The sequence below is a fragment of the Nelumbo nucifera genome, chromosome 8 (assembly GCF_055504915.1).
Source record: "Nelumbo nucifera cultivar China Antique chromosome 8, China Antique-T2T, whole genome shotgun sequence".
NCBI lineage: Eukaryota > Viridiplantae > Streptophyta > Magnoliopsida > Proteales > Nelumbonaceae > Nelumbo > Nelumbo nucifera.
The window spans coordinates 56,106,065-56,133,448 of record NC_142656.1 but is presented as its reverse complement, the minus strand read 5'-3'; the positions used below and the strand labels follow the sequence as shown (position 1 = coordinate 56,133,448).

Sequence of the window (27,384 nt, the reverse complement as noted above, 5' to 3'; positions counted from 1 at the left end):
TTTCTTTTTGTGACTAGGTTTATCACAATGATAACACTTTACTTCTTTCTTAGACTTTGATCTTCCTTTAGACTTTTCTCTGTTCCTATAATCAGATTTACCGATTCTACTCCTACTCACTTTCAACTACAAGAGATTTAGATTGGGTGATGCCATTCTCTTTCATTCTTGTCCATTTACTAAACATGTTTGTTACCATTTTCATAGTCAATACACCATTGGGAGAAGAGCTACTAAGAGAGACAACCATGGTTTCATGGTTGTCAGGTAGAGAACTCAATAGTTTTTCCCTTCAACCATTGGGAGCAGAGCTGCTTAATTAATACCATGTTCATAGTTGTCCAACTGCTTTCTATTCAATAGCTCCTAGTCATTGTCAATTTTGGTTTAGTGTTTAATAGCTTTCAACTTAATGAGTTGGAGTCTCCTAAACATCATGCAAAATCTCTCTTCCATCTCATTAAGATTGATAAAAAAATCACACAACAATAGCTAACCAATGCTCTGATATCAGTTTGTTGAGTTTGAGGTGTGTGACTTTAAGGAAAACAAATAGACTAAGATGGAAAAACAAAAGAAAAGATCAAATACAAAAAAAAAAAAAATAAGCACATACAAGATTTTTAATGTGAAAAACCCTTCTAAATGCTTGAAAGGAAAAACCATGGTACAATAGTCTAGAAAACTTCCACTATTTTTTCAATGGTGGGGTTACAATGGCTATCACGTTTTTTTATTCCAGTTTATTAGTCGGGTTGTTTTTCGGATATCATATCTTTTCTATATGATAGTCGAATCCAAGGGAAAAATCTATGATGCGGAAAAGATATGTAATGTCAAGAGTTTTGACCATTCAACCACAATAACAACTATTAATTAATCAATAATGTTTTCTATTATTCTATAAATTTTATTTTATTGCTATTTATCAATTTACTAAGTAGTTTGTTCATTAGGTGTAATCATTCCATTTGTTCAATTAAAAAAATGAACCAAATAAACTGAAATTTAAATATTTGAACGTATTAATGTGAAAACCAAATAAAATGTTTAATGATGGAATGATTGGAGGTAGGGGTGTCAATGGTATTCGAAAATCCGATTTGGAATTTGATATTCAGCATAATCGAATCAAATTCGGATAATTCAAATATCTAATCAGTCGAATTTGAATATCCTATTCATACCGAATAGTTAACTGGATTCGTATTCGGATATAACTTAATTCGATTCAATAAAGATCCGAAGTCGACTGATTATTTAATCCTTATATATAATATATAAAATATTTTATATAATTTATTTATAATAATTAAGTTATATAAATAATTTATATATTTATATACTTTGTATCAATAAAATATTTATTAATTATATAAAATAATCAATTAATCGGATTCGAATCGAATAAAAAATTTGAATATTTAATCGGATTTGAATTCAAATATTAATTTTTAATATTTATCAGATATCGGATTTTCTAATCGGATTCAAATTCGGATATTGCCTGGTCCAATTCGAATTCGATCTATTTACACCCCTAATTGGATATATGGCCTTGCTGATGATGGCTGATTGATAGAGATGAGGCATGAAGTGTTTAGTGATATACATAAGCCAAGCATCAGGTTGAAAAGATATGATATCGGAAGAGTTTTGACCAATCAAAATTCATCCATAAATTTTGATAAACTTCACCTATTTGATAAACAGATTTATTATATCAGTTAATTGGTCATAATTTTTTTAAATTATATCTTTCCGACATCATAATTGAACCCAAACTTTTATTTTCCTTTTATTAATTTAACGGAACAAAAATGGATAAAGTGGTTGTAAACGAAAACCAGGGGTGTCTTAACAACAGTGAAGCTATGATGAATACGTGAATCTTAAATGGCATAATTTGTTCCGAGCATCATCAATTAGTTATCAATGAAGATGTTTCCAATGTCTTTGTCATCTACAGTTTTTCTCATAATTTCCACGGCCAACTCTTTCCAAATACATGAAAATTGAACCAAAATGGTGAGTTAGGTGGTTGTGAGATATTTGATATACCAACGGAAGGCTCCCAACACTGTCCCAACGGGCCATTGCAGTGGTACATTGGAAACACCTTCCTTATTCATTCCCAGTGTCACTCTAAGACAATTCTGGGACCACTTAAGACTTACAATTCTGGGAGGGCAGAGGCAGTAGTCTTCTGTACTCGGTGATGATTATCTTTTAGAAATTAAATTTTGAAAAGTAAAACTAAAAAGCAGTATTGTGCTTGTATCTAAGTATTGATACGCTTGTGTATTTGTAAAGATTAGAGTTTTTTATTTCAAAAATATTCTTAACAACTCTCATTTTAGTCATTTCAACTACTAAGGAGTGGAAAGGGGAGGGAATTAATATTTGTAAAGAGAATTGAAAGTTGAGGGTATTTGTCTGTCACTGTCTCCAAATTACAGGATACCTATTTATAATTTATCCTTTTTTATAGTTAAAAACCAGAGGAGGGGGATAACTCGACCTCAAGAGTTCTCTCTCTCTGTTTGGACATAAACACCTTTGGCAAGCTTGTCGAGGTAGTGGTGAATGCTGAGAGTAGAATTCAAATTCTACTTGCAAGATAGTATGATAAATTCAAATTCTTCCATCACTGTTTTCATTTAATTTATTTCATTTATGGGTGTAGTACTGATCATCACGAGGGGAGAAAGTAAGCTGCTTGTTATACTACTAGTTGCTACGCTACCATCAGAATGTGGAAGCTTAAAATTGCCCAAGGAGGTGGCCCTTACATTTACAGCACCAACAATTACATAGGACGACAGATTTGGGAGTTCGACCCCAACTATGGCACACCAGAAGAAATTGCCCAGGTTGAACAGGCTCGCCAGGAGTTCTGGAATAATCGCTTCAAAGTCAAGCCCGGTGGTGATGTTCTATTGCGCTTGCAGGTGAAGTAGCTAGTAACACACCAGAAGAGCCTTCTCGGTGGCTATTTTCATTTGGCTAAAACCAATGTTTTAAAAATCAATCCGGAAGTCAGAACTGTTTTTGCCTCCAGTCGTGGGTCCGGTTCCACTGTCCAGTGGAACGGGTCACACTTCTATAGTATAATTAGTCTTATACCTGTATTTTATCAATAAATAATATATTATTATAATTTACATAAAATATATGCATTATTTTTGTTTAATTGTTAATTTTTTTTGTAGAAAATATTTAAAATTGCAATTTGAATCCAAAAAAAATTTATTTTTTTGCAAAAAATAGCAAAGCTGTGATGCATAAATTTTGAAAAGTTTTATACCATAAATCTAATTTTTAATTTTTTTTAATAATTGCACTATCACTTTTAAAATTAAATTTAACTTTTAAGTATTAATCTTTTGAACCGATTGATTAAACCAAAAAATTGACCCAAATTGATACAACTTGAGTGAGTCGGCATTCACAAAAGGTAAGTCGGTTTCAGCTCACCAACTCCCCAACCTAACTAGGTTAATTTGGTTGGCCAAATAGCCTACGACCAAAACCGAACCAACTCATGAACACTCATAATTTCAGTTACATTAATAGTCTCATCTCTAATAAATAACAGTAGTTTAATCTCCAATAATTATTGAAAATTTATAGCATAAACAAACAATTATTGAAAATATATTGATAATTACAAAAATACAATAAGTACAAAAAATATATTAACTTAGCCAATAAATAGTATAATCTCAAATAATAGTTCAATCTCTAATAAATACTAATCAATAAGTTATAAGAAAAATAAAATAAATATTAATATATAATCATTGAAAATAAATTATATAAATTTCAATTAAATAACAAAGCATAATCATCAAAAATATTAATACAATAAATTGCTATTAAATAACAAAACAAAATAAATTTATACATAATCATTGAAAATACATTTATCTCAAAAACAATAAGTAATTACTGAAATACAATAAAGATATATAATAAATATAGATTAAGATTTTAAAATTATTATTAATAAATATTAACTTTTTGAAATTTATTTACTCGAATTATTACTTGATATATGTGAAATTAGTTATTCATAATATTATGTAAAAATATTAAATTATTATTAATTTAAATATTATGGTATAGTTATTTTTCTACTTTTTAGAAATTTTTTAAATTTATTACATAATTTCTTTATTTTAACTATTTAAAATCTAGTTATGTTAAACACTTTGTTATTTAAAATACCCAATTTTTTAAATACATAAAATAATATGTAAAATATTCAAATTTTAAAATATTAGTTATTTAAATAGTTCTTAATTTTTTAAGCTAAACTCTCTTTAGATAGATATAGATAAAAAGTAGGGGAGAGGATAAGTAGGAATTAGAGATAATTTAGGAGAGAAACTCTCTACTAAATTAGAGATAATTGTGGAGATAAATAGGAATTAGAGATAATTTAGAAGATAAATAGGAATTAGAGATAATTATGAAGAAAGTGTAGCAAATGGTTTAGGATAAATTTTAGGAGAAGAGATTATTTAGTCAAACCAAATCTTATTGGTAGTGTTGGTTAAGGTTTATACGAGTGCAAGGCTCTATTTAGACGGAATACAAATACAAATATGTAGAGTACAAAATCTTGTTTTGTGTTTTATTTTATATCTATTTGTATTTGTACTATTTCCAAACCGAGCCTAAATTTCTTGGATGTAGGTAATTGGATTATATGAATGGGAAGGCAACAACCCAATGGCTCCAGAATTTTGGCTTATTCCATCATTTTTCCCTTTAAGCCCAGGTTTGCATCAATTTCACACTCATTCAGTGCTTAAATTATAAATTAAGTTCATAATCTTATATATAACCATGAGTATACAGGTCTCTATTTGTTAGGGGTGTTCAAATTCGGTTAATAAATCAAAAAATGAACTGGACCAAACCGAATAAGCTAATTCGCTTCGTTTAATTTGACTATCGGTTCGGTTCGGTTTTTATTTTATTTTTTTTAAATCGATTTTTGGTTTCTATTTGATTTGACTGAAATTTTCAACCAAATCGAGCCAAAAACCAAATTACTGTTGTTATTTAGTTAAGTATATTAAACATTAATGTTTTATTTAATACTTTATGCTAATTAGTTATTATATTTTCCAATCAACAATTTATAATAGTTAATTAAAACCTGGACTCATTATTTAGTGCTTATTAGTCATTAATTGATCATTAAGCATTAATTACTTTTGGAAATGGCCAATTAGTCAATTCCCCATTGGCATAGGGCTTTGGGCATATTTTAGCTTTTAATTAATAATAATTAATTAATTAAAACCATTGGACTTTGGGGTCATTCTAACTATTAATTGATAATAGTTAATAATTAATTAATTAAAACCATTGGATTTCGGAGCCATTTTAACTTTTCATTAATAACACTTATTAAATGCTTGCCATTTATGTAGAACCAGGGTCCAACCGAATAAAACCAAACCGAATTCAGTTAGGGTGGGTTCGGTTAGAGGATATGATAAAACCGAATAATCGGTTAGATTCTCGATTTGAACCTAACTGAAACGAACCGACCGATTGTACATGAATGACTCTGCTCCTTTGTTCCAAACATCCTTAATGAGTTGCGGAAGCTTAATTTAGTTGGTTGTTTATGAATGAGGAATCCTGAGCATTCAATATCTAGCTCTCACCTCAATATTTATCTTCTTTGTTTTGGTATTTACAATACAGAAAATTTGTGGTGCCATACTCGGCTGATGTACTTGCCCATGTCCTATTTATATGCAAAGAGGTTTGTTGGCCCAATCACACCTCTCGTTCTTCAACTGAGGGAAGAGATTCACAGTGAACCTTACCATAAAATAAGATGGAGTAAAACCCGGCATATGTGTGCAAAGGTTGTTGTGCTTAGGTTTAAATCAATGTTGTTTCTCTTATTAATTAATTGATGCTTAATTAAAGTCACGTCATGATTAAGCAATTGTGAGAAATTGTTATTACAGGAAGATTTGCACTATCCTCATCCCTTCATACAAGATTTGCTGTGGGATACTCTCTACATTCTTACTGAGCCTCTTCTGATGCGTTGGCCCTTCAACAAACTAAGGGAGAGGGCCCTAAAACAAACAATGAAGCACATCCACTATGAAGACCAAAACAGTCGATACATTACCATTGCATGTGTATTGAAGGTAATATAGACAACAAATAATAGAAAATGTTGCAATCTCAATGTTATACATATCTGGACTTTGTTCAGTCGTTTATATGGAATTACTTACCCATTATATGGATACATTGTGTAATGCATATTTCAATTGGCACAGTCAATTTTTATGCTTGCATGTTGGGTGGAAGATCCAAATGGGGATGCATACAAACATCATCTTGCCAGGGTTCCAGATTACATGTGGGTTGCTGAAGATGGAATGACGTAGCAGGTTAGTGAACAATGTCTGTCCCCGCTAGTTTTGCTAAGAGCATCTTTTACAATCTTTTATGGAGTTAAATTGAAGATGAACAACATAAAGGACGACAATGTTTATGTTTTAATGTTTCTTATGTATAATATTTTAAATTATGTTGATATTACAAAAGTAATTTTTTGCTTTTCTTAAGTTTTCAAGCTATTTCAACATATATTTCTTTTAAAACTATTGACTTCCTCCCGAGAGGATTCCTTTCGTTTTTTGTTGTTTTCTTCCATTGGGTCCCTTGTTTTATATTATTAATTAGATAATGCAATTTTATCTATATTCCATTTCCATTTATTCATTTGTAAAACTTTCCTCTATTTCAAGGATAGATACATTGTTCGTATCTCTAGAAATGTAATGAATCAATAAGTGCATAGAGCCAACTGTTTCAGTTGCATAACCCCATCACTTTTTATGAAGGATTATTAATCTATTCAGGTATCATGATCTTTCCCTTTTTGGCCTTCATCAGTCAAGATTCATAGCAATTTTAGGTTAAATCTTTCTATTTGGTAAGCGTTGACTCACTATATTAAGAGTCCTAAGCTGTTGTGAAAAAGTCTTCTATTTTAGGAAATGCCCTTCTCATTAGTTTGTGATGCCCTAATCATCATATTAAACAATCTAATTAACTATCACAATGAAATAGATAACCCAATTTTATGGCGCATCTCTATTCACTGATTCAGTTTGTTTTCAGTTCAATGATGGAAAGCCTTTAGAGATGCCATATTATGTTAATTTCTATGAATAAGAAATTATATTCTTCATGGGGGAACCATATTAATAGTCCTTATATCAGCTTTAGGTCTTACTAGAGTGACTCCCATTGACTTTCATAAAGTTAGTGTGGTGAGAATGGGCCGTAGTTATGAGCTTTTATTTTTTTAATTATTTATTTAATGTCGGCCACCCCATTAAGGGCATCCAAGTAATTGTACTTAATTTTAGAAATAAGTTAATAAAAGAGATCAAGGGGGCTATAGAGAGAGAGGTTCAAACTCTTCTTTTCTCTTCTTCTTCCACAACCTACTACTAAAATCTCTTTCTTCTCCTTTCTTTTCCTTCCTTTCTTTTCTTCCTATATTTTTTTTTGAATTACTGCAAGTGTATTTCTCAACTGTTAGATTTGTATAGGCCCCCATGGGCTAGGGTTTTCATAGGGTTCCCCTCTTTGGGGAGAAAGCTAGTAGAGGGCCAATAGGTAAGGAGATCATTCAATGGTCTATAAGACATCATGGCAATGATATGCATTCAACCATGATGGGCATAGAAAGCCACCATAGTCTCAACATAGGCCAAGCACTTAGGGCCCATGTGTAAATCTCATTCACATAGAACAAAAGATCATATGTAATAAAATAAATCTAATTTAAATCTTGTAAAAACTAAGACCATTTAGATCAGCACACTATCACTCCATTAATGAATCCATTTGTTAAGTAAAATTTAACTTGATATATGGGACCAACTGAAAAAAGAAAAAAGAAAAAAGAAAAAGAGTCTGGTCCATGTCATATACTAGTCTAAACCAAATGGATATGTCTTGCTTTAATGTTACTTAATTTGAGTTTTGAAAGCATGTGCCAAAGTGGTTCATGTGTTGTTCTATTATACCCTTGATCCAATTTTAAATTTGATCGTTTAATCTGTGATTTTAGGGGCTGTTAATAGTCCCCAAAAAACCATGGATTCAGCGTAATAACTTTGGACTAAACCTTGGTCAATTCAGCCTAGGGTTTGGTGTTCCAAAACATATACTGACTTCAAAGTTTGTGTTATGGAAATTAACAATATAGAATCATAATCAAAACACTAGAAATAGAGCAAACAATCATTTGCAAATAAAATAAATTGGCTGGGAGTTTGGTGATCTGAATCCAATTTGGAAAACTGCAACTTCCCATCAAACTACATTGTAAACCCAACTTGTACTCCTTTGAGAAATACGATTACCAGATCTCTTTGTAATGAAATTCACAAAAGAAAAACCCTAATTTTCTAGTTCTTACATCAGAAAAATCCAAGGACAATTTGTCAAAGAATAAAGAAAACAATTAATTACAAATTGCATATAAAATTTGAAATCACATGATGTAATTAATTCTTGCAAATAATAAAGATTTTGAAATCCACCACACTCGAACCCAAAAATTCAAGATTCCACTACAAAATTATTCTAAATAATGTCAGAAAATAAAATAGATTAAATATTCAAATCATTGGCCCAATTTGAGAACAGAATTCTCAATGTAGATGATATCCAAGTCAAATTGGCTTATACTAGTTTTGGCCGATTAGATGCATAGTTCAAATCTGCTCATGCTTTGTATAAATACTGAACCTAATGCTTCAATACCACTATTGGAAGTCTGAAACTCAGTTGTTTCATGACTGAACTTGTTATGGTTGATGGCCAAATTACAGAAAAAGAAATCAGCATAAGCTGAAGAACCGATTTCCTAGTATTTAAAAATCTGATTTTTTTTATTGAACTTGAATTAAATTGGACCAGATTTGAAATACAAATTAAACTGAGAATACCTGATATAGAGTCCAAAGTTAAAGCTCTCAAAGTGGTAGTTAATAGCCAAAGATCAAACCTAGATCGGCCTCCCAATTGAAGACGGCATAGTTGGAACTTGAGGCCAATCCTGCAACAATACTTTAGTTGATTTCGATCTCCAACAGATTGAAATTCATGTAGCTATATGAACCACTTAATCTCTTTTGTCTTTTTCTCAAAAGCATAGTGGAAAGCAGTGAAGAAACAATTCCCTCCTTGGCTGGTCTGAACTAGGGTTTATGTGAAGCAAAATAGAACAGAAAAGTAAAAAAGTGTCAAGGATAGTATAGGCCAATCTCTTCCTCTTATCCCTCCTTGGCTATGTTGTGGGAACAGGGGAACTGGAGCTTAAATGAATATGCAGCGGTCTATCCATCTGGGGAGGTCCAGGTTACTGGAGGTCCAGGTTACTTCAGTGCCGGCCAAGGTGCTCCCATCGAAGGTTAAGATCTACTCTCTGTTTTCTGCCAAGGCAACCATGGCTGTCTCTAGGGACTTCCTTTGATATAGGGAAGTCGGAAGTTGATGGAAAGGTAGCCAGTAGGTCAGCAGCTGCTTGACACTTGAAGGCTTTAAGTTGTGTATACTCTATCTCATATTTGTTGAGCTGCATCATCCATTTTATGAGTCTGCCGGAAAGGGGAGGTCTGTCCATGAAGAATTTCATCAGGTCACTTCGTGCGATAAGCTGCAACTTTTGCCACAAGATATAGTGTCTAAATTTCTGTGTAGCAAAGACCAAGGCCAGACATTGTTGATCCCTGTGAGAATAGTTCTTTTCCACCACCTTGAGGGTTCTACTAGCATAGTAAATGGGGCTTTCTATCTTACTCTCATCTTCCTACGCCAACAGGCACCCTATGGCTTCCGTCCCTATTGCAATGTACATCCTGAATTCTCGCTCATCTTTGGGTGGTGACATCGCAGGTGCCTTAGCCAGTGCTTGCTTCTGCCGCTCGAAAGTGTCCTGATCCTCTTGGGCCCATTTGAACTCGATAGCTTTCTTGACAAATTTCATCAATGGCAAGGTTGCGTATGCAAAGCCAGGAACAAACCTTCTCAGATAAGAAACTTTTCCGAGGAATGTCTTTAACTAGGACTGGTTTACTGGTGATGGCAGATCTAAGATGGCTCTGACCTTGCTTTCATTTGGATGAATCCCAGTCTGATCTACTCTATAGCCTAAGAATTTGCCTGATTGTACTCCAAATGCACATTTTAGTGGATTCAGATTCAATTTGAATTCTTTGCATCGGGTAAAGATCTTCCTTAAGACTTCGGGGTGCTCCTCTTTCTTCTTGGCTTTGATGACTATGTCATCTACATAGCACTCCATTTCTTTCTGGATCATGTCATGAAAAAGCTAGTCATGTCTCTCTGATATGTGGCTCCGACATTCTTCAATCCAAAGGGCATCATTTTATAATAGAAGTTTCCTATGGGCGTTCTGAAGGCCGTATGGGGTGCGTCTATGGGGTCCATGAAGATTTGGTTGTATCCACTATAGACATATAGGAAAGAGAAAAGTTCATGTCCCGCCGTCAAATCTATCAACACCTCCATATTAGGACGGGGAATTTCATCCTTTGGACAAGCCTTATTCAGGTCCCTAAAGTTAATGCAACATCTGCGATAAGGTGAGGTTAGTATCTAGGTGTTGTGTTATTGCTAAAGACTTGGGTGGGAAACACTAACCTTAGCTGTCCATTCTTCTTCTTCACTAAAACCACATTAGCTAACCAAGGGGGTGTTCTATGGATTTGATGAAGCCTACTTTCAAAATCTGCTATACTTCCTCCTTAATCTTTAGCATTATCTCTGGCTTGAAGATCCTCTATGGCTGCTTCACTGGCTAAAATTTTGGATTTATGCAAAGAGAATGGCGGACAAGTTCTAGATTGAGTCCTGGCATCTGGTCGTATGACCAGGTGAGTAAATCCTAAAACTCTGTGGGGAGAGCACGAGTTAGGCTGACTCTAGGCTTTAAGATTTTTGCGATAAGGTGTGCCTTTACCTTTTAGAAGTACGATGAATTTTTCCTTATCCTTGGTTGCTAACTTGGCAGATATATAAAAGGGTCTTTTTTCAGATCCGTCAACTGCTAAGTTGATTTCTTCCAATGGTTCTTCAACAGTGTCGATGGAGTCCGTCATGCATTTTGGGGGTGTCCTAACTTCATCACAGTATTTTAGTACACCTTCTTTTGATTCCTGAGGTTGTTCAATTGTCATTTGTCTCGAATTTTAGATATTTTATGCTTTCGTAGGTATATGGTTTGAATGTTGTACCTCTATTCCCTATTCAATGGTTGATCCATCGTTTAATGGCATGATCTTAGCAATATCGATTTGCGATGTGGTGAAATAATGCTGGTTGAAACATTACTTAGAGTCCTTGGTTAGAAAATGTAATGATTTCTCTAACAAATATGTATGCCTGTTTTGGAAGTAATAGAAATAAAAAAAAAACTTTTTGAGAAATAGATTTCACTCTAGGTACATACTGCAATCAAGTTACGTTAAGCAATTTATAAAGATCATACCTCAGGGATGGCCTTTTCAGTCGCAGGAGGTCTGTCACTCTCGTGGTTCTCAATGATGGTGTAATACTCTTTCCCATCATCCCCTATCACCCATACACATTTGCTCCTCTTCCGTCGTTCTGACGTTCAGGAGGTCCGTCACTCTCATGGTCCTCAATGATGGTGTAATACTCTTTCCCATCATCCCCTATCACCCATACACATTTGCTCCTCTTCCGTCGTTCTGACGTTCTTGCGAGCTTATTCCTGGGCGGATGTGGTAGCTTTGTCCCCTCTACATTAGTTATCTTCATCTCGCCGTCCTCTCCCAACTCCATGAAATAGACAACATCTTGGAAGTGTCTCAGATTTGTTAAATGGGGCCCTAGTGGCTAGGATCCTTATTGAACTCCCTCGGTATCTGGCCTTGATGCATTATGATATGTTGAAGGGACAAGGGCCAGATCGTGTATCAGTAGCCACCTAGAAGCACATGGTAGGAAGTCTTCCCTCAAACTACCTGGAACTCTTGCATTTTACTGAATGGCCTGATCATGACCTGTAGCTCTATAGAACCTTTGGGGGTTGATGGGCTACCATTGAATACCGTTATTCCCAACAACAGTCCTTTGATGTCCTCTTTTCGGATGCCCATCAGCTTTAGTGTGTGGACCGGGATGAGGTTCATGGAACTTCTGAGGTCAACCATTTATCTACGCATGTCATACCCTCCTATCTTTTCCAAGATGTTCAAGGGCCATTGTGAAGGGGATTGGTGGCTAGCATATCGTCTACTGTGAACTCCACGTTGCTACAGTCGGGGCTATACAGTTGTAGAGGGTATCAAAACACTTTTGCCAACTTCCTGATAGCCACTTTTCTGTTGTTGTGTTGGCTCCCTGTTTAGTGAAAAATTGGTGCAATTCTTTGCTCTGCTCTAGCCTTTCTATTAGGGCGTTGGCTTGGTATTGTCTAGTTTCCCCGACTATGTTGATGCTACCTCCCCGGGTGTGTACTGGCAAGGTATGAGTTTCTACACGAGTTGATCCCTTTGTCATGAACTGATCTAGCTTCACTTTCTATACAAATATTCTTCTGAGGGTGAAGCAATCCATCAACTCATGATGTGGTGTCTGGTGATAGTTACACCACCTACCGCCACACTTGTCCTTCTCTGGGTCTACTCTGGGAGGTGGCGGCGGCAAATTAATAACTTTGACTTCAACCAACTTGATCATAATCCTTGGGTCTACTGGTGCATCTCTTCTTCCTTGGGTGTTGTCACTCTAGTATGGCCATTGTCTTGTTCCCCCATTATTTCTTGGCCTCTTGTCGATCGCATACGCCTCTCTCTTGTTGTACGGGGGTGTGCTCTTAACGGTTCGCATTGTCCTCTGCACATTTCTAGAGCTGGCTAAAGGTTTCTACTTTGACATTTGTTATGCTAATCTGGTATGCAGGGTGCATACCCTGAACTCACTATTCAACAAAACTCTTTTCAGTAGCATGCTCATCAAAGAAGGAATGAGTAAGCTTCTAGAATCTCATGACATAAGCAAGAATGTCTTCTCCTAGCCCCTGTTCTACATTCTGCAAGTTGGCCATCATCAACTTCCTTTCTAGAGTGAACCACTTCGATAGGAACCTCTTGGCCAACTCACCCCACTAGTCGATACTCCCGGGGGTGAGACTCACAAACCATGTGTATGATGGGCTGGTCAACGACTTCGAGAACTCTCATACTTTAAGGTCCCCCTTGAGAGTGAAAGGACCGAGGAAATCTTCAAATTTTCTGATATGTTCCTATGGGCTTCCCCTCTACCCATCATACTATGGCCATTGTTGGGGAGAAGTATACCTGGTAGGGTAAGGTTTGTACAAGATACGGTCAGAATAGGGCTTCTAAAAGATTGCCGTGTCCTAGGGCCGACTACGGCTTTCAACCACCATCCGTTGGACATACTCCTTCAACTCATCTTTACTGAAGGTAACTTTTGATACGGGGTTAACAATAGGGAAAGCGCAAAACTGGTGGGCGGGTATAGAGCCCACCTAAGATGGGGCCAGGTTGGTCCTATGATGTTGCTCTGGGACACCAAGGAAGGTGGGTATGGTACCAGAAGTATGGCGGTTGGGATTGGAATTCAAGACACCAAGGATGGTGACAGTAGGTGTTTGTTTAGATTGGGTTGAACGATTAAGCAAGTTCTGAGGGGTGATCCTTATTTCCTCCATGCCCTATTCGATTTTCTTGAAATGCTCTTCAAAAAGCAGAAGGGAAGCCTTAAACCTGTAGACCTTGTTTGACAAGATCTCAATATTAACATGGATGGGTGTTTCTATCTCAGGCTGATTTTCGACTCCTGGGTTGGTGCTTTCTTGAACATTGCTCCATTCCTCGATGATGGTAGTAAGGTTGATCCTTCTTGAGACCATCCTTCATGAACAAAGACGGAACCAGAGATTCCACTGTAGGACTAAGGTGTAAGGCTATGTTGAGGATCGTGGAAACTCAGGAGTGTCGGTGGCAAAATGCTCAAGATTCAATGATGACTAACGTGAGGAGGATCCTCTATTTATGAAGAAGATCCCGAAATCCTAAAAGGTAGAAGATGAGGATCTCCGCCCCATATCGAGAAAGAAAATATGTTGTTCACTGGCAATTATTAGGTATGCTATTGGGATATCACCACATGTCTCATGAAGATATTCTCAAGGATTAGCTTTCCTTATCCTTGAGATCCCTCATTATTCACGTGTGCTACTACCCTTTTTCACTCCATGACTAATCCTACGTGGTGACGATGATGTCACTGTCTGAAGGTCGGTATTTTGTTAATGCTTCATGGTGGTTCGCAAAGTGCTTTGTTGTAATGGGTTTGCATGTGTTTGGGCATGCATGGTCCTTACCATGGTCTTGGCTCATTGTCCTCCCCGACCCACTACTAGGAACGGGTTCGTAGGTGGTGAGTTTCTCACAAATCACCGTGAGTGTGACTTCATCGCACACTCAAATGTGCTTGGGTCTTTTTGGTGAGTATTTCTGAGACTTTTTTAGGTTTGGACATTGATTGGACTTGGTGGGCCGTAGGTTATCGCGGTTCTGCTTAACATGTTGTGGGTTTATCGTGACGGTGATGATGGACCATAAGTTAATTGCAGCGTGGAGCTTCACTGTAGGCTGCATATAAGTGTTTCTATGGTGTTATTCTTGGTGTTTGAGTGCTCTTTGAGGGTCTGAGTGAGTTGTACACACCTACACTTTGAATTTCTCCTTACCTGAGAAAAAGTAGGATTGCCTCCACCTCTTGAAACACCATTGACTGGTAGAAAATGATTTGTGTTTCTATGGGACCCATGGCCCTGCTATCCTCAACGTCTTCGCCTAGACCTTAGCAACCAAACACTCACCTTGAACTTATGCTTTGTGAAGCAATATTGAGCTGGCCTTGAATTGGTTCTTGCTAAAACCACCATGGAATCAACAACCACCATCTTGATAGATCGAACATTGACTACCCCAAAGACTCTAGCCCCTTCCACCACAACTCTCACTATTAAACACCATCCCTAGAACATCTACCTCCATCTTCACCATGTTAGGTAGATCAGCCTAAGCTAGGGCCTAAACCACTACAAAAGCGCCACATCTAAGGCTCTCCATTTGAGGTTATCCAAAGCTACATCTACAAAATCCCAATTTATTGACAATTTTCTTAATCGTTTTTCAACTCTAGGCACAAAGGAGCCCACCAAAGCATCACACCCTCCATCTCTAGTAGCCGTTAAAGACCCCACTCCTTTCAGGTTAGGGCTCCAATACTTGAAAACAACTTTGTGCCCATTGCACCAATGCAATGAGAACTCCAAGCACTTTTGGAGACCCAAAGTTCTCAAAACATCTCCTTCTACCTCACCAGCCAAGTAGCAACACAATTCTACCTCTCTTTCATGAACTCCCTTATGCCTGCCCTCAACATTCTAACTTTTGCATCTCCCTCCTCTAAAAAACCAAGCTCCATTCTAATCTCTACATCCCATCAATGCCATTGTTTTCTCATGAGATAAATATACATTATTCTATCTAGAGAAATCATTTTTAAGTATTTGTGTCCTACTGTAGTCAAAATAATAAAATAAACCAATAACTCCCTCTCTAGTGAAATGTTCCATTTTATCTCTAGAAATATGGCCTAATCTTTTATACTACAAAATGGACAAGTTCTTATTCACTTAGTTCCTTTTATTCCCAACCATATATTTTTCATGCATACTCTATAGGTTACAAGCTAAATCAGAGTGCAATTTAATCTTATAATGATTACTGCCTAACACCACATCCAAATAAAATGGAATTATGGAATAGAGTAAAACCTTTGTTCTTAAACTCAAATTCAAAATCAAAGAAATCAAATTTCAAAACTGAAATCAAACTTTGTAGATAAATAAGTACTATCTACTAAATCTCAATAAGCACAAAAGTCTAAAATGGGATGATAAGTCTCTACAACTTCAAAATCCATTTCTATTTTGTTACCAATTTTTATGTTGTGTTCTCCCTTATGCACCAACCGACTTGATAGAAACTATGATATGTGTTGTACAAGCTGTATCCACCAAAATATATTCAATTGGTGCACCAACTAGATTGGAGTTAGAAATCAAAAAGGAAAAGTCATTACCATTCTTGTTGAGACACATTGCATGTTTGGAGCACTCCTTCACATGTTCCTTCTTATTATATAGAATAAGCAAACGAGTTCCCCACCATCTATAACTACTACCTTTTCCTTGCCCACTGTTAAACTTTTCTTTACAAAGTACTTCTAATGTGGTCTAGTAGAAATGTGAGAAATTTTGTTTAATTGAACACACATGAAAATTTGCTCACTCATCTTTCACTTGTCTCTATTTATTATAGTAGACCATAAATGAAAAAATTTGTGAAATGAAGAATTTGTGGAAACTTTTGGATATTTTAATTTTCCATTTTAAGAGTTACCCAATGGATTTTAGTAAAGAGGTGATCTTTATGATAATTATACTCATGTCATTTCAGTGCTCCCACAATTCATACAAGCCTTATGCCTTTTGTTCACAACTACTAGTATTAGTGGGCTCAATGGACCTCTCAATCCTAATTGTGCAATCCAGATCCATACACCCAATAATAATCATAATCTAGTCTTTCCATTTAAAACATTTCACAATTAGTATATCAATACCTGGCAAATAATCAATAGTCAAAGCAAAACTGACAAGTGCAATTTTATAACAAGTACATAAACAATGAAATTACCATATATGCCATACCACATATTAAGCATACACACACATCAATATTCTTAATTAAGCTAGGGTAACAAGGAATTAGATCTCATCAAGATCATTATATAAAATATTCTTTATTTGGTATTGACCTAAGATCGATATAACAAATTGTCCTATCTTCCAAACAACAATTTACAAATGATATCTATGGTTTGGACTAACTAAGTGATCTTACTATCTAGGTTGTCCATCATTGTTGGGTTAAGGACTTTCCAACAAAAATCTCTTAATTAGTCCTTTTGTCCCACTCCAATTATTCAAAGTAGCACCCTTCCATTGGACCAACCCACCATCCATCATTGTTAATTACAAAATGTAACTTTTTATGGAGTAAAACCTTACAGTTATAACATAAAAGATAATAATACAAAGTCAAACATATAATATACATGCAAAAGAATGATAGTTACATGCCATTATGAAAATCCAATGAACAACAAATACCATAAAATGCAAAGCATTTAAACAAAATTGCTAAAGTAAGATAGTCATTCCTGGACTTGGAAGGTAAATATGGAACTAAGTGGTGATTTGGTTCAATTTTCGAGGTGGATGGTGGGTAGAGGGACAACCAAGTTTTGTTTAGACAAGTGGACTATGGATGGCCCTTTGATTGATAAAGTTATCTAGCAGGAAAGGCTGAATTCGCAGTTGTGGGTTTGTGATGTCTTAGATGAAGAAGGGGTTTGGCAGCTGGATCAGGTGTGGCTTTCTAGAGGATGATGTTCGAAATAGTATTCAGGGGTCTGGTGTGAGGTTCTCCAACTACCAAGACAAAATTGTTTGGCTAGCTGAGGTGAAGGGGGGATTTTCTTTACATTCGGCTTGGTCATTTTATAGGACTGCTCATATTTCAGTGAACTGGTCCAAGGTGGTGTTGAATGCTCTTATGCCAACCAAGATAAGTTTCTTCGTCTGGAAAATTATGGTTGGAAAGGTGGGTGTGGAGGCCAATATAAAAGAGCTGGGAATTCCTTTGGCTTCTAGATGTGTGTGTTGTTGTCATCCTTCAGAAGAGAACATCAATCATGTGTTGGTGCATGGCCGTTTAGATCGGAAAGTGTGGATCTTCTTCAATAGAGTTTTAGGGTTGCCTTTTAGGGGGAATGAGGGTATTAAGAAACTTCTTTCTTGCTGGTTTTTAGCAGCATCAGCTAGGAACCAATGGGGTGTGGTGGGGCAGATAGCATGCTTTGCAGTTTGGAAGATTTGGAAGGAGAGAAATAGGTGCAACATGGTAAATAAATTCAAATGCTAAGAAATGGTGATTTAGGTGGTAATGAGATGGTTACACAACGTGTCTTCCTCACTGAATTTGACCCATAAGGTGAACTACAACTAGTAGATCTCCTTGCAAGGACTAGGGTTACGGATCCAACCTGTCAGAGAAAGGCATGTCAAAGTGGTTTATTTAATGGCTGCACCGGAGTGCTTTATGAAACTTAATGTCGGTGGAGCTTCCAAAGGTAATCCCGACCCCTGTGGAGGTGGTGGAATTATTAGAAATGGAAGGAATGGATTTGTTTGTGCTTTCTCTAACACCTATGGCATTGAAACTAATTTGGTTGCAGAAGCTCTGGCTCTACTAGATGGACTGCACTTTGCAGTTGTCTTAGGAGTAAATAGGATTATGGTTGAGTCGGACTCCAAAATTCTGATTGGTATTCTCAATGGAGGTTGTACAACACCCTGGAAGCTTTGGTTTTGGTTTTTACAAGTATAGGAGCTTAGGAGTAGTTTGGAATTCTTTTGTATACATATCTATAGAGAGGCTAATCAACCAAGAAACGCTCTTGCAAGCTTGGTTGTTTAGCTCCATAGAAAATTGTTTATGATTGCATAGAAAATCTTCCTTTCCATGTTCAGAATTTGGTTGCTACAAATGGTCTTGGACTTCCTTTTCTAAAAATTCATTGATATTAGGTTTTCTGAACACTTGATGTTTATATGAGCTAGGTTTCTTTTGTATAGATTTTGAGGGGTAAGGCCTTACATCTCCCCCACCTGAGGTTTTTTCTTGAATATTAATAAATTTGCAGTGGCCACCCCTCCATTGGGAGTAAATTTTGGGGTTAAAAAAGTAAGATAATCATTGAACCAGATCAAAATATCCACATCTAGGAAATATTTGAACATGAAATTTTTATACACGGATGCAGAATGGGAATGTCTATAAGCCCTCCAAGTTTCATCTGAATATGAGTTTGGAAACCCCATGAACTAACCTCTCAAATTTGATAGTATAATATTTGGAATATTAGCGATTGTAATAGCTCAAAGTCTCTGCATCTAGGAATTTTGGCCTGAAATTCTAGGGATATATGGGTCATAGAGTCTATTATAGGAACATAAAATTTCATCTTAAGTATAGTTGGAAAACATCTTCAACTCACTCCACAAGTGGTGACTGTATCTTAACTTGTCAATTTAAACCAAACCAGTATGGACCAATTGCAATAGTGCTTTTTTAAACTGATCTGAGTCATGTGAAACTGGACTAATGGAATCATACCAAATTGCCTCAATTTCATGGACCGGTACTGAACCAGACCCATTCAAACAAAACTGAACCAGGTTGCATTAATTGAGTTTGCTTATGTTATACAAGTCAGAGTGGATCAGGTTTTTGGATCAATCCAACCCTTGAGACAAATCTTCTCATTTTCGATGTTACAATGTTTGCTCAATAGGGCAAATAAAGTAGCTCCAATGGCATATAAATGGCCATGTTCTATCTCTCAAATGGTTCCCAGCCACCATCGACTACCAAGATGCAGATTTTTTGTTATAAACCAATGAGAATAGGTCTGTATAATAATCTTTATCCAACTAAATAGTGGAAATGAGGTATTTCAGACCATATCAATTGTTCACCCACAATAGAAGACATGAGGCATCCTATACTTGGATACATTCCAAAAATTTAGGAAAATGTAGATGGCCTACCTTGAACAAAAATACCACAACCATTTGCTTTCTTTAGCATTCATAGACTTTGAAACAACTCTCTTAAACCTCCTTTTCTTTCTAAAATTTATAAAATAGTTGAAGTTATTCTCTCTATTCATAGCTACCTTCATTGATGGATGATATTGTGTACATAGCTGTTAAGTGTTTATTATAGTTTCAGATAAATATGGGTGCATTCAAAGTGGGAAAATATTCTACAGATAGGATTTACATGCAATAGATTGAAGTAAGGCAGTGAGAAAAACAGAGCAAGAGAAGAGCTGGAATCTTCTTCTTACGTATTATGGTTTCTAGCAAGGAGTAATACATGAAGATGACTTCTTGAGGAAGCCAAATAGAATCTTTTTCTACACTCTTCTTACAAATTACTCAAGTTAACAAAAAGTGAAAAAGACCCAACTAAAATACTTTGTTTGCATGTTATGGATGAAGACAAAATAAACATAAAATGGTTTAACTTTCTAGCACATTAACCATAACATTCTCCCCCTTAATGTGTTGTTGTACTCTTAATGCTTCTCTTAATTCTTCAAACTTTTCTCTTGTAATGGTTTGGTGGAAATATCAGCTAATTTCTCTTGGGTTTTACAATACATTAATTCCACTTCTCAGTCTTCAAGGGCATCTTGAATGAAATGATGTTTGAGAGCAATGTGCTTTGTTCTACTGTGAAAATATAATATTTTTGACATTGCAATGGCAGATTTGTTTTCATAGTGGATCATTATAGCATCCTCTTGATTATCATTGATATCTTCAATAATTCTACTAAGCCAAATTGTTTAAGATATTGTCATTGAGGTTAAAACATACTATACTTCTACTAAAGATTGAGCCAATGATTTGTACTTCTTTAAGCACCAAGAAAATACACCACCATCAAGGGAAAAACAATAACCAAAGGTGCTTTTCATGTCATCAGCACATCCTCCCCAATCACTATCACAAAAAACAACTAATCTGACTTCATTTCCTCAATCATATTTAATTCCATGACCCATTGTGCCTTGTACATATCTTAGCACTACTTTTATAGATCCAAAATGAATGTAACTGGGTTGTTCATAAATTTGGATAGTAAACTTACAACAAACATAATTTCTGGGCTTATAGCAATGAGATAGAACATGTTTCCAACCAAGCTTCAATACAAAGTTTCATCCACTTTCTTACCACCATCTTACTTCATCAATTTTTCATTGACAACTAGTGGAGTAACTATAGGTTTATATCCAAACATTCTAAATTTTTTGAGAATTTTTTCAGCTTACTTACTTTAACAAATAATTATACCATCATCACTTGATAAATTTCAATACCAAGAAAGTGATGCAACAATCCCATATCACTCATTTCATATATTCTCACCATTTCATTTTTAAAATCTTCAATCATTTTTATAATATTTATAATAAAAATCAAGTCATCAACATAAAGAGCAATTATGAAGATATCACTCATTTCATACCTTGATTATTTTTCATAGTAGGTTCACTTTTTCTTTTCAAGAAAACTTTCTGAACAAAGTTGGCATTAATTTGGATATACCATGTTCTTGGTGCTTGTTTTAACCCATATAGGGTCTTGTTTAACTTGTATACTTTATCTTCTTTGCCAAGACTCACAAAGCCTTGTGGTTGTTCTATATATACATCTTTTAATTCTCCATTCGAGAAAGATGATTTAACATCATGTTGCCATAACGATTAGCCTTTATAAGTAGCAAGTGCAATAAGATCTCTAATAGCACCCAATTGTGTTACGAGAGCAAAAGTTTTAAAGTAATCAACACCAGGTTTTTGTGCATATTCCTTAGCAACAAACCTTTCTTTGTTTCTTTGCAAAGAACCATTTGAATTATGCTTCACTATGTAAACCCATTTAAACCAATCACTTCTTTGTTGTTTGCTTTATCAACAAATTCCTAAGTTTTTATTCTTTTCTATGATATATACTTGTTCCGTTGCCTTCTTCCAAATTTCTTCCTTTATAGCTTCTTCAAAGCATTTAGGTTATATAATACAGATATTGCACCTTGCATAAACATCACTCTAACTCCTCATTTTTCTTGGAGTTGAGCTAGATGAAGATGAGCTTGAACTTGGAGATGACTAAAAAGTTCCTTCATCATTTTGAATTGTATTCTCTTTCAAACTATACATGGAAACATGTTTTTCTTCAAATTTTTCTTGCTTCCAATTCTAGATAATTTTCTCATCAAACAATACATCTCTACTAATAATCATCTTGCTTCTTTTCAAACTGTACAACCCATAACGCATTGACATAAAGCTATAGCCAACAAAAATACACTTATCACTTGTTTCATTAAGTTTTGACCTCTTCTCTTTTGAATTTGGACATAGCACAAACTACTAAACACTTTCAAATACCAAACTGATGGTTGACTTCCATTCCAAACTTCTAATGGAGTCATTCCTTTAGTAACAATAGTGGGGTACTGATTCATCAAATATGCAGTTGTGTTAACAACTTCAATGCAAAAACTTTTGGAAAGTTTATTCTCATGTAGCATGGATTTATCCATCTCCATTATAGTTTGATTCCTCCTCTCGGATACTCCACTTTGTTGAGTATAATATATTGTAAGTTTTCTTTCCATGCCTTCATGTTCATAAAATTTATCAAATTCATTTGAAGTGTAATCCTTGCCACAATCACTTCTCAATTTCTTAATGTAACACCACTTTGCTTCTCGACAAGACATTTAAATTTTATGAAAATAATAAGCACATTACATTTTTCCCTCATAAAATAAACCCAACTCATGTGAGTATAATCATTAATAAAATGAATGAAGCATCTGTTTTAGGAGTGAGAGGGAATCTTCATGGGTCCGCAAACATCAGTATGAATTAATTCCAACACTTTATTGTCTCTTACAACTCCTTTTGGAAGTGGTTATCGATGATGCTTTCCAAGTGCACAACATTCACAAACTTCATGCTTCACTTCAATGTTTAGGAGCCCTTGAACCATCTTCTTTGGTGAAAGTAACTTTAATCCTTTGAAATTTAGGTGGCTAAATCTCCTTGGCATTCATATAAACATATATTGTATAATTAAAAATTAGAGGAAAGCTTTTACATGCCTTCATTTTTACATTTTTCACCACATGTTTCTCAAGCCACCAAATAACCAAACCCACCTTTCCTATACTAACACCAACACAAAACACAACAAAAATCTAGGACAAAGATTACTAACCTTTAGCTAATCTACTTCGATACTATATGCCAATGGAGCTTCTTTTGGCAGACCTGACACATACATCAACAAAAAAAAATCCCTAAATTTTTTTGAATCTCCTTTGGAAAAAGAAAATATTTTATTGAAATAGAAAAACTAGGAAGGAGGGGGACACTGCCCCTCAATAAAAGCAATACAAGAGAGCCAAGCTCAATAACAAAACTAAAGAAAACATAAGTCATGTCGAATATGTTGGAAGCATTAGGATCCATCATTAGGATGGCCAAACCATGCTAGATGGATAGGCGAAATTTCAAAAATTTCCTAATCTTTCTAAGAGTCGAATTCCTTATGTTTTGAAAAACTACATTTTTCAGGATCGTTCTTGTACTGAATTAGACCAGATTTAAAACCAATCAAAGAGGGAGATGTATAACTGATATGGATACTACAAACACAGAACCAAAGGTGAAATTTCATGCCCAAATCATTCCTAAAATAAGCTTCCATTGAAGATGGTGTAGTGTATTCTTGGAGCTAGTTCAACAACATAGTTTCCTACAAAACTAAGATCTAACTACTTGGATTGAACTGAGGATGATGAGCCTGATATCCCCTGATTTTTTCTTACAAAAATCAGAGGATAACTTATCTAAATCAATCCAAAATAGCTGATGTCGATCTGGGAAAAAAATTGGAAGACAAAAGGGTGCAGAGAGAACCAAAAACTGCAAAAATATAAAGCTATCTTGGACTAGTCTGCCCCCTCCTCTTTTATAATCTCTTGTGGAGCTATCTCATAATCTAATTAGGAGATAATCCAGATCTAAATCAGATCTAGACTTTAATCATAGACATCACTTATCTTTTTATAACATTAGGTGCTCCATACCCAGATCCAAACCCAAATTCTCCCATGAGAGCTTAATTAATCATATTAACTATGGGCCTTAGGTCCATCAACTATAAGGCTCATGACCTAAGGGTGTTGCATGGCCAACATAGACCTGATTTGTATGGCGTGCGACCCCACAATGACCTCACAAAAGTCCACATGGGTTCAACACAACCTTTGCGAAAAGGTTTGGCTGAATTCACTACTAAATGTAGTGAATCCTAAGCACATCACTATGGGCTCAATATGGGCCCAACATTTATACTTAAATGATCATTGAATTTAGCCATCCTATGAAGACACAAAGATAATGGACATAAGTAAGATAATAGGTAATTATCCTTTAATGTTCTCTTACACTTAACCTTTTACCCATAATAATCAAACACTACCCGACAAGGGAGGACGCCTCCCCTGGCTACAAGGTACAATGTCACACATTCTACTCGGATGGATCTTGAGAATTAAAACCCTTTTGCAAACATTTTTCATAAAACATTAATAAATATTATATAAATATATTTTGCAAAACCAAATCTCAAACATAGTTGAAATCCATTATTGATAGTTTAGGTTTCCATCAGAGAGAGTGTAAGCCCTATCATTCACTTTGTTCGAAATAGAGGCTGATCCTATCACTATGATCACTCACTCAAATGAACTCTCAAATTGTCCCAACATACTTAGGTTTTGACCCTCGATGGATGTCATTGATGGGCATATCAAAGACTTTACAATCTAATACCAAGTGTAGTACAATAATCAAGTCTAGGGGTTATGTGTAACTTTTCAATTTTGCACATCAATTTCTAAGGTCGAAGGGCATAATTAGAAAATGGTTCGAGTTCAGTGTTTCATCCAAACACACATGTGCTTTGGGTGTAACCCTAGTAGCTGAGATAAGCTGCCACATCTTCTTTAGCAGTACATCAATGTCAGCCTTAGTAGGAAAAACTCCCAAAGTCTATCCAATGGCTGAGAACATTATAAACTAACACAAGTCTCATAAGTGTCCAGTTTAAGGGGTAATTTCACAAAAACATATGAATATCATTATGAAACAATAATGTATTTTTATTCATTTATAATAAATGTATTTGTACATCAATTTGATTAGAGCTAAGGGCATACACTGTCTAACAACTCCCACTTTACTAGGTTGATCCATTTGAGGATGAATAAAAAAAAATAGAAGATAGCTTACGTAGTTTATCAGATGGCTTGCAGTTCTGTTGTTAGTTGGAGAAGATGATGGAGATGAAAGTGACGAAGAGCCAAACCCTGTGTTTTTGGTCAATCAAAGGGCATAAGTGGCATTTTGAAATCTAATCGGGGATAATTTTGGAATCAAATTTTAAATAAGTGCATATTTATTGTATAGGCACTTAAAAAAATTGGAATTTTGGAGTTCTTCAATAAGTACTTATTTTGAGCTTATTTCCCAAAGATCAATAAGTGTTTATTGGTGTGATCCAGACCCAAAATAATTGTTTATACGAATAAACACTTATTTTTAAGCACTGCCACCCAAAATAATCTTAAAACCCTCATTCAACTAGATTTTAAGGTAATACCCTTCATCCCCAAGCTAAACAGAACATGCTTAGAATTTAATGAGGCCACCCAGATCTCATTCTTAAGTTGAATGATCTAACCATAGTGTTTGAATTCTGGAAGAGATGGATGACCATACATGCAGTTCTTGATCGAAGAGAACTTTAAAATTTCACAAGACTGTTGTAGGACATCTTTCGGAAAGAAGATTATTGGCTTCCCCTAATGGAGCAAAGCTGGAGAGATGGGCACATCAAGAGAGGAAGTGGAGTAGAGATAAGAGAGAGCTTAGAGATGCATGGCAGATGCAAAAGGTTTCCACTTTCCTTGCTTGAGGAAGAGAAGACGCCATATGAGTTAGTCATGCAATTCTACTTGTTAAGTTTATTCAGATAATCTATTTACCTTCATAAAACTAGTGGAAATATTTAGCTGGTTGACTTCTTGGTACTTTGATCCTTCTGAATAGAAATTACCACAAAGCATGTATATGCTGATTGCTGAAGCAGTGAGGAAACAAAACTCGCTACAACTTGCATAAACCATAATATGTATAGCCTTGCTCTAGCTCCTGCCGTGAAAGTTCAATCCATCTCTATCTCTTCAACTGTGTTATATATATATATATATTATTAATGTAGTATCAGAGATGTTTTAATAGTTCTCTAGGGAAAAACACGATTGTTTTTTGTAAGTGTCACAAGTAGACAAAGAATGGCCATAATTTCTGAATTCTCAGAACTTAATATGTCTTAGAAGAACAACCAAGTTTATTTCCAAGATAATTCTATTGCAGTGTTGTTCGGGCAGTCAGTCATGGGATGCTAGTTTTGTGGCTCAAGCTATAATGGCAAGTAATCTTTCTTTTGATGAAGAAAGGACATGACTTCATTAAAAATTCACAGGTTTAACTCTATTCTCTAAATTTATTTCCTAATTACAAGTATTTCTCTACATTCCTTCAGTCTAATTTTTTTTTATCACTTTTAATTAAGGTTCGAGACAACCCATCTGGCGACTTTAAAAGAATGTATCGTCACATCTCAAAAGGATCATGGGCGTTTGCAAATCAAGATGATGGGTGGCAGGTCTCAGATTGCACAGCAGAAGGCCTAAAGGTAGTTGGATGAAGACCATTATTATGTTCCAAATGTAAACAAACAATTTTGCTATTATAATTGTTTGTAATAATTATCCTCTCATGTTTTATAGGCTTGCCTCATGCTTTCACTAATGCCACCAGAAATTGTTGGTAAGAAATTGGAAGAGAGAATGTTTGATGCTGTGAATATTCTCCTTTCCCTACAAGTAAGGAGGTGTTCTTTTTTTAGATTTTGAGAAGTGGGAAAGTTTGTTAATGAGATTTTGATTCCCACTGACCAAAAGTCCCATATCATTTTTCAGACTTATGTGGGGACTAGGAAAGTTTATTTTCTTAGGTATCACTTATTCGGATAAGTGATACCCATCAACTAGGTGGGTAAATAATTTTTCCACCTAGGGGGAAAGTTGCTAACACTTGAATGGGATAAAAATACCCCTGTTAATAATAGATTTTTAAAGCTAAAATTGTCATTACGTTATTTATCTAGGACATAAAAGAACATGCGTAAATGCACTTACCTAGGTAAGTGTTTTTCAGGAAAAACTTATCCAGGTAATTGCATTTACCCAGATAAGTAACTTACCGAAAAGAAAACGGGGCCTAAGAACCAAGTTATCATAATCTACTTTAGTTTATAGTAGTTAACCTATATAGACCATTGGATGAAGTTAATTTGCACCATGCTTTCTCTTACATACATTTTAAAAGAAAAATTGGTAGGTGCTACAAAACGAAACATCTTTTTACAATTATTTTGAA

At 35.3% G+C, this 27,384-nt stretch overlaps 1 pseudogene across 1 annotated transcript in view; it reads left to right on the top strand.

Moving 5' to 3' along the window:
* Nucleotides 1–2,449: 2,449 nt before the first annotated feature.
* LOC104589221 (beta-amyrin synthase-like) overlaps nt 2,450–27,384 on the top strand; it is a 41,122-nt pseudogene continuing 16,187 nt past the window's right edge. Inside the window, exons 1-9 of the transcript XR_016079847.1 lie at nt 2,450–2,576; nt 2,687–2,951; nt 4,702–4,786; nt 5,728–5,894; nt 6,000–6,188; nt 6,324–6,437; nt 26,317–26,425; nt 26,516–26,638; nt 26,733–26,828. The product of XR_016079847.1 is annotated as a beta-amyrin synthase-like (transcript). The remainder of the gene's footprint in view (nt 2,577–2,686; nt 2,952–4,701; nt 4,787–5,727; nt 5,895–5,999; nt 6,189–6,323; nt 6,438–26,316; nt 26,426–26,515; nt 26,639–26,732; nt 26,829–27,384) is intronic.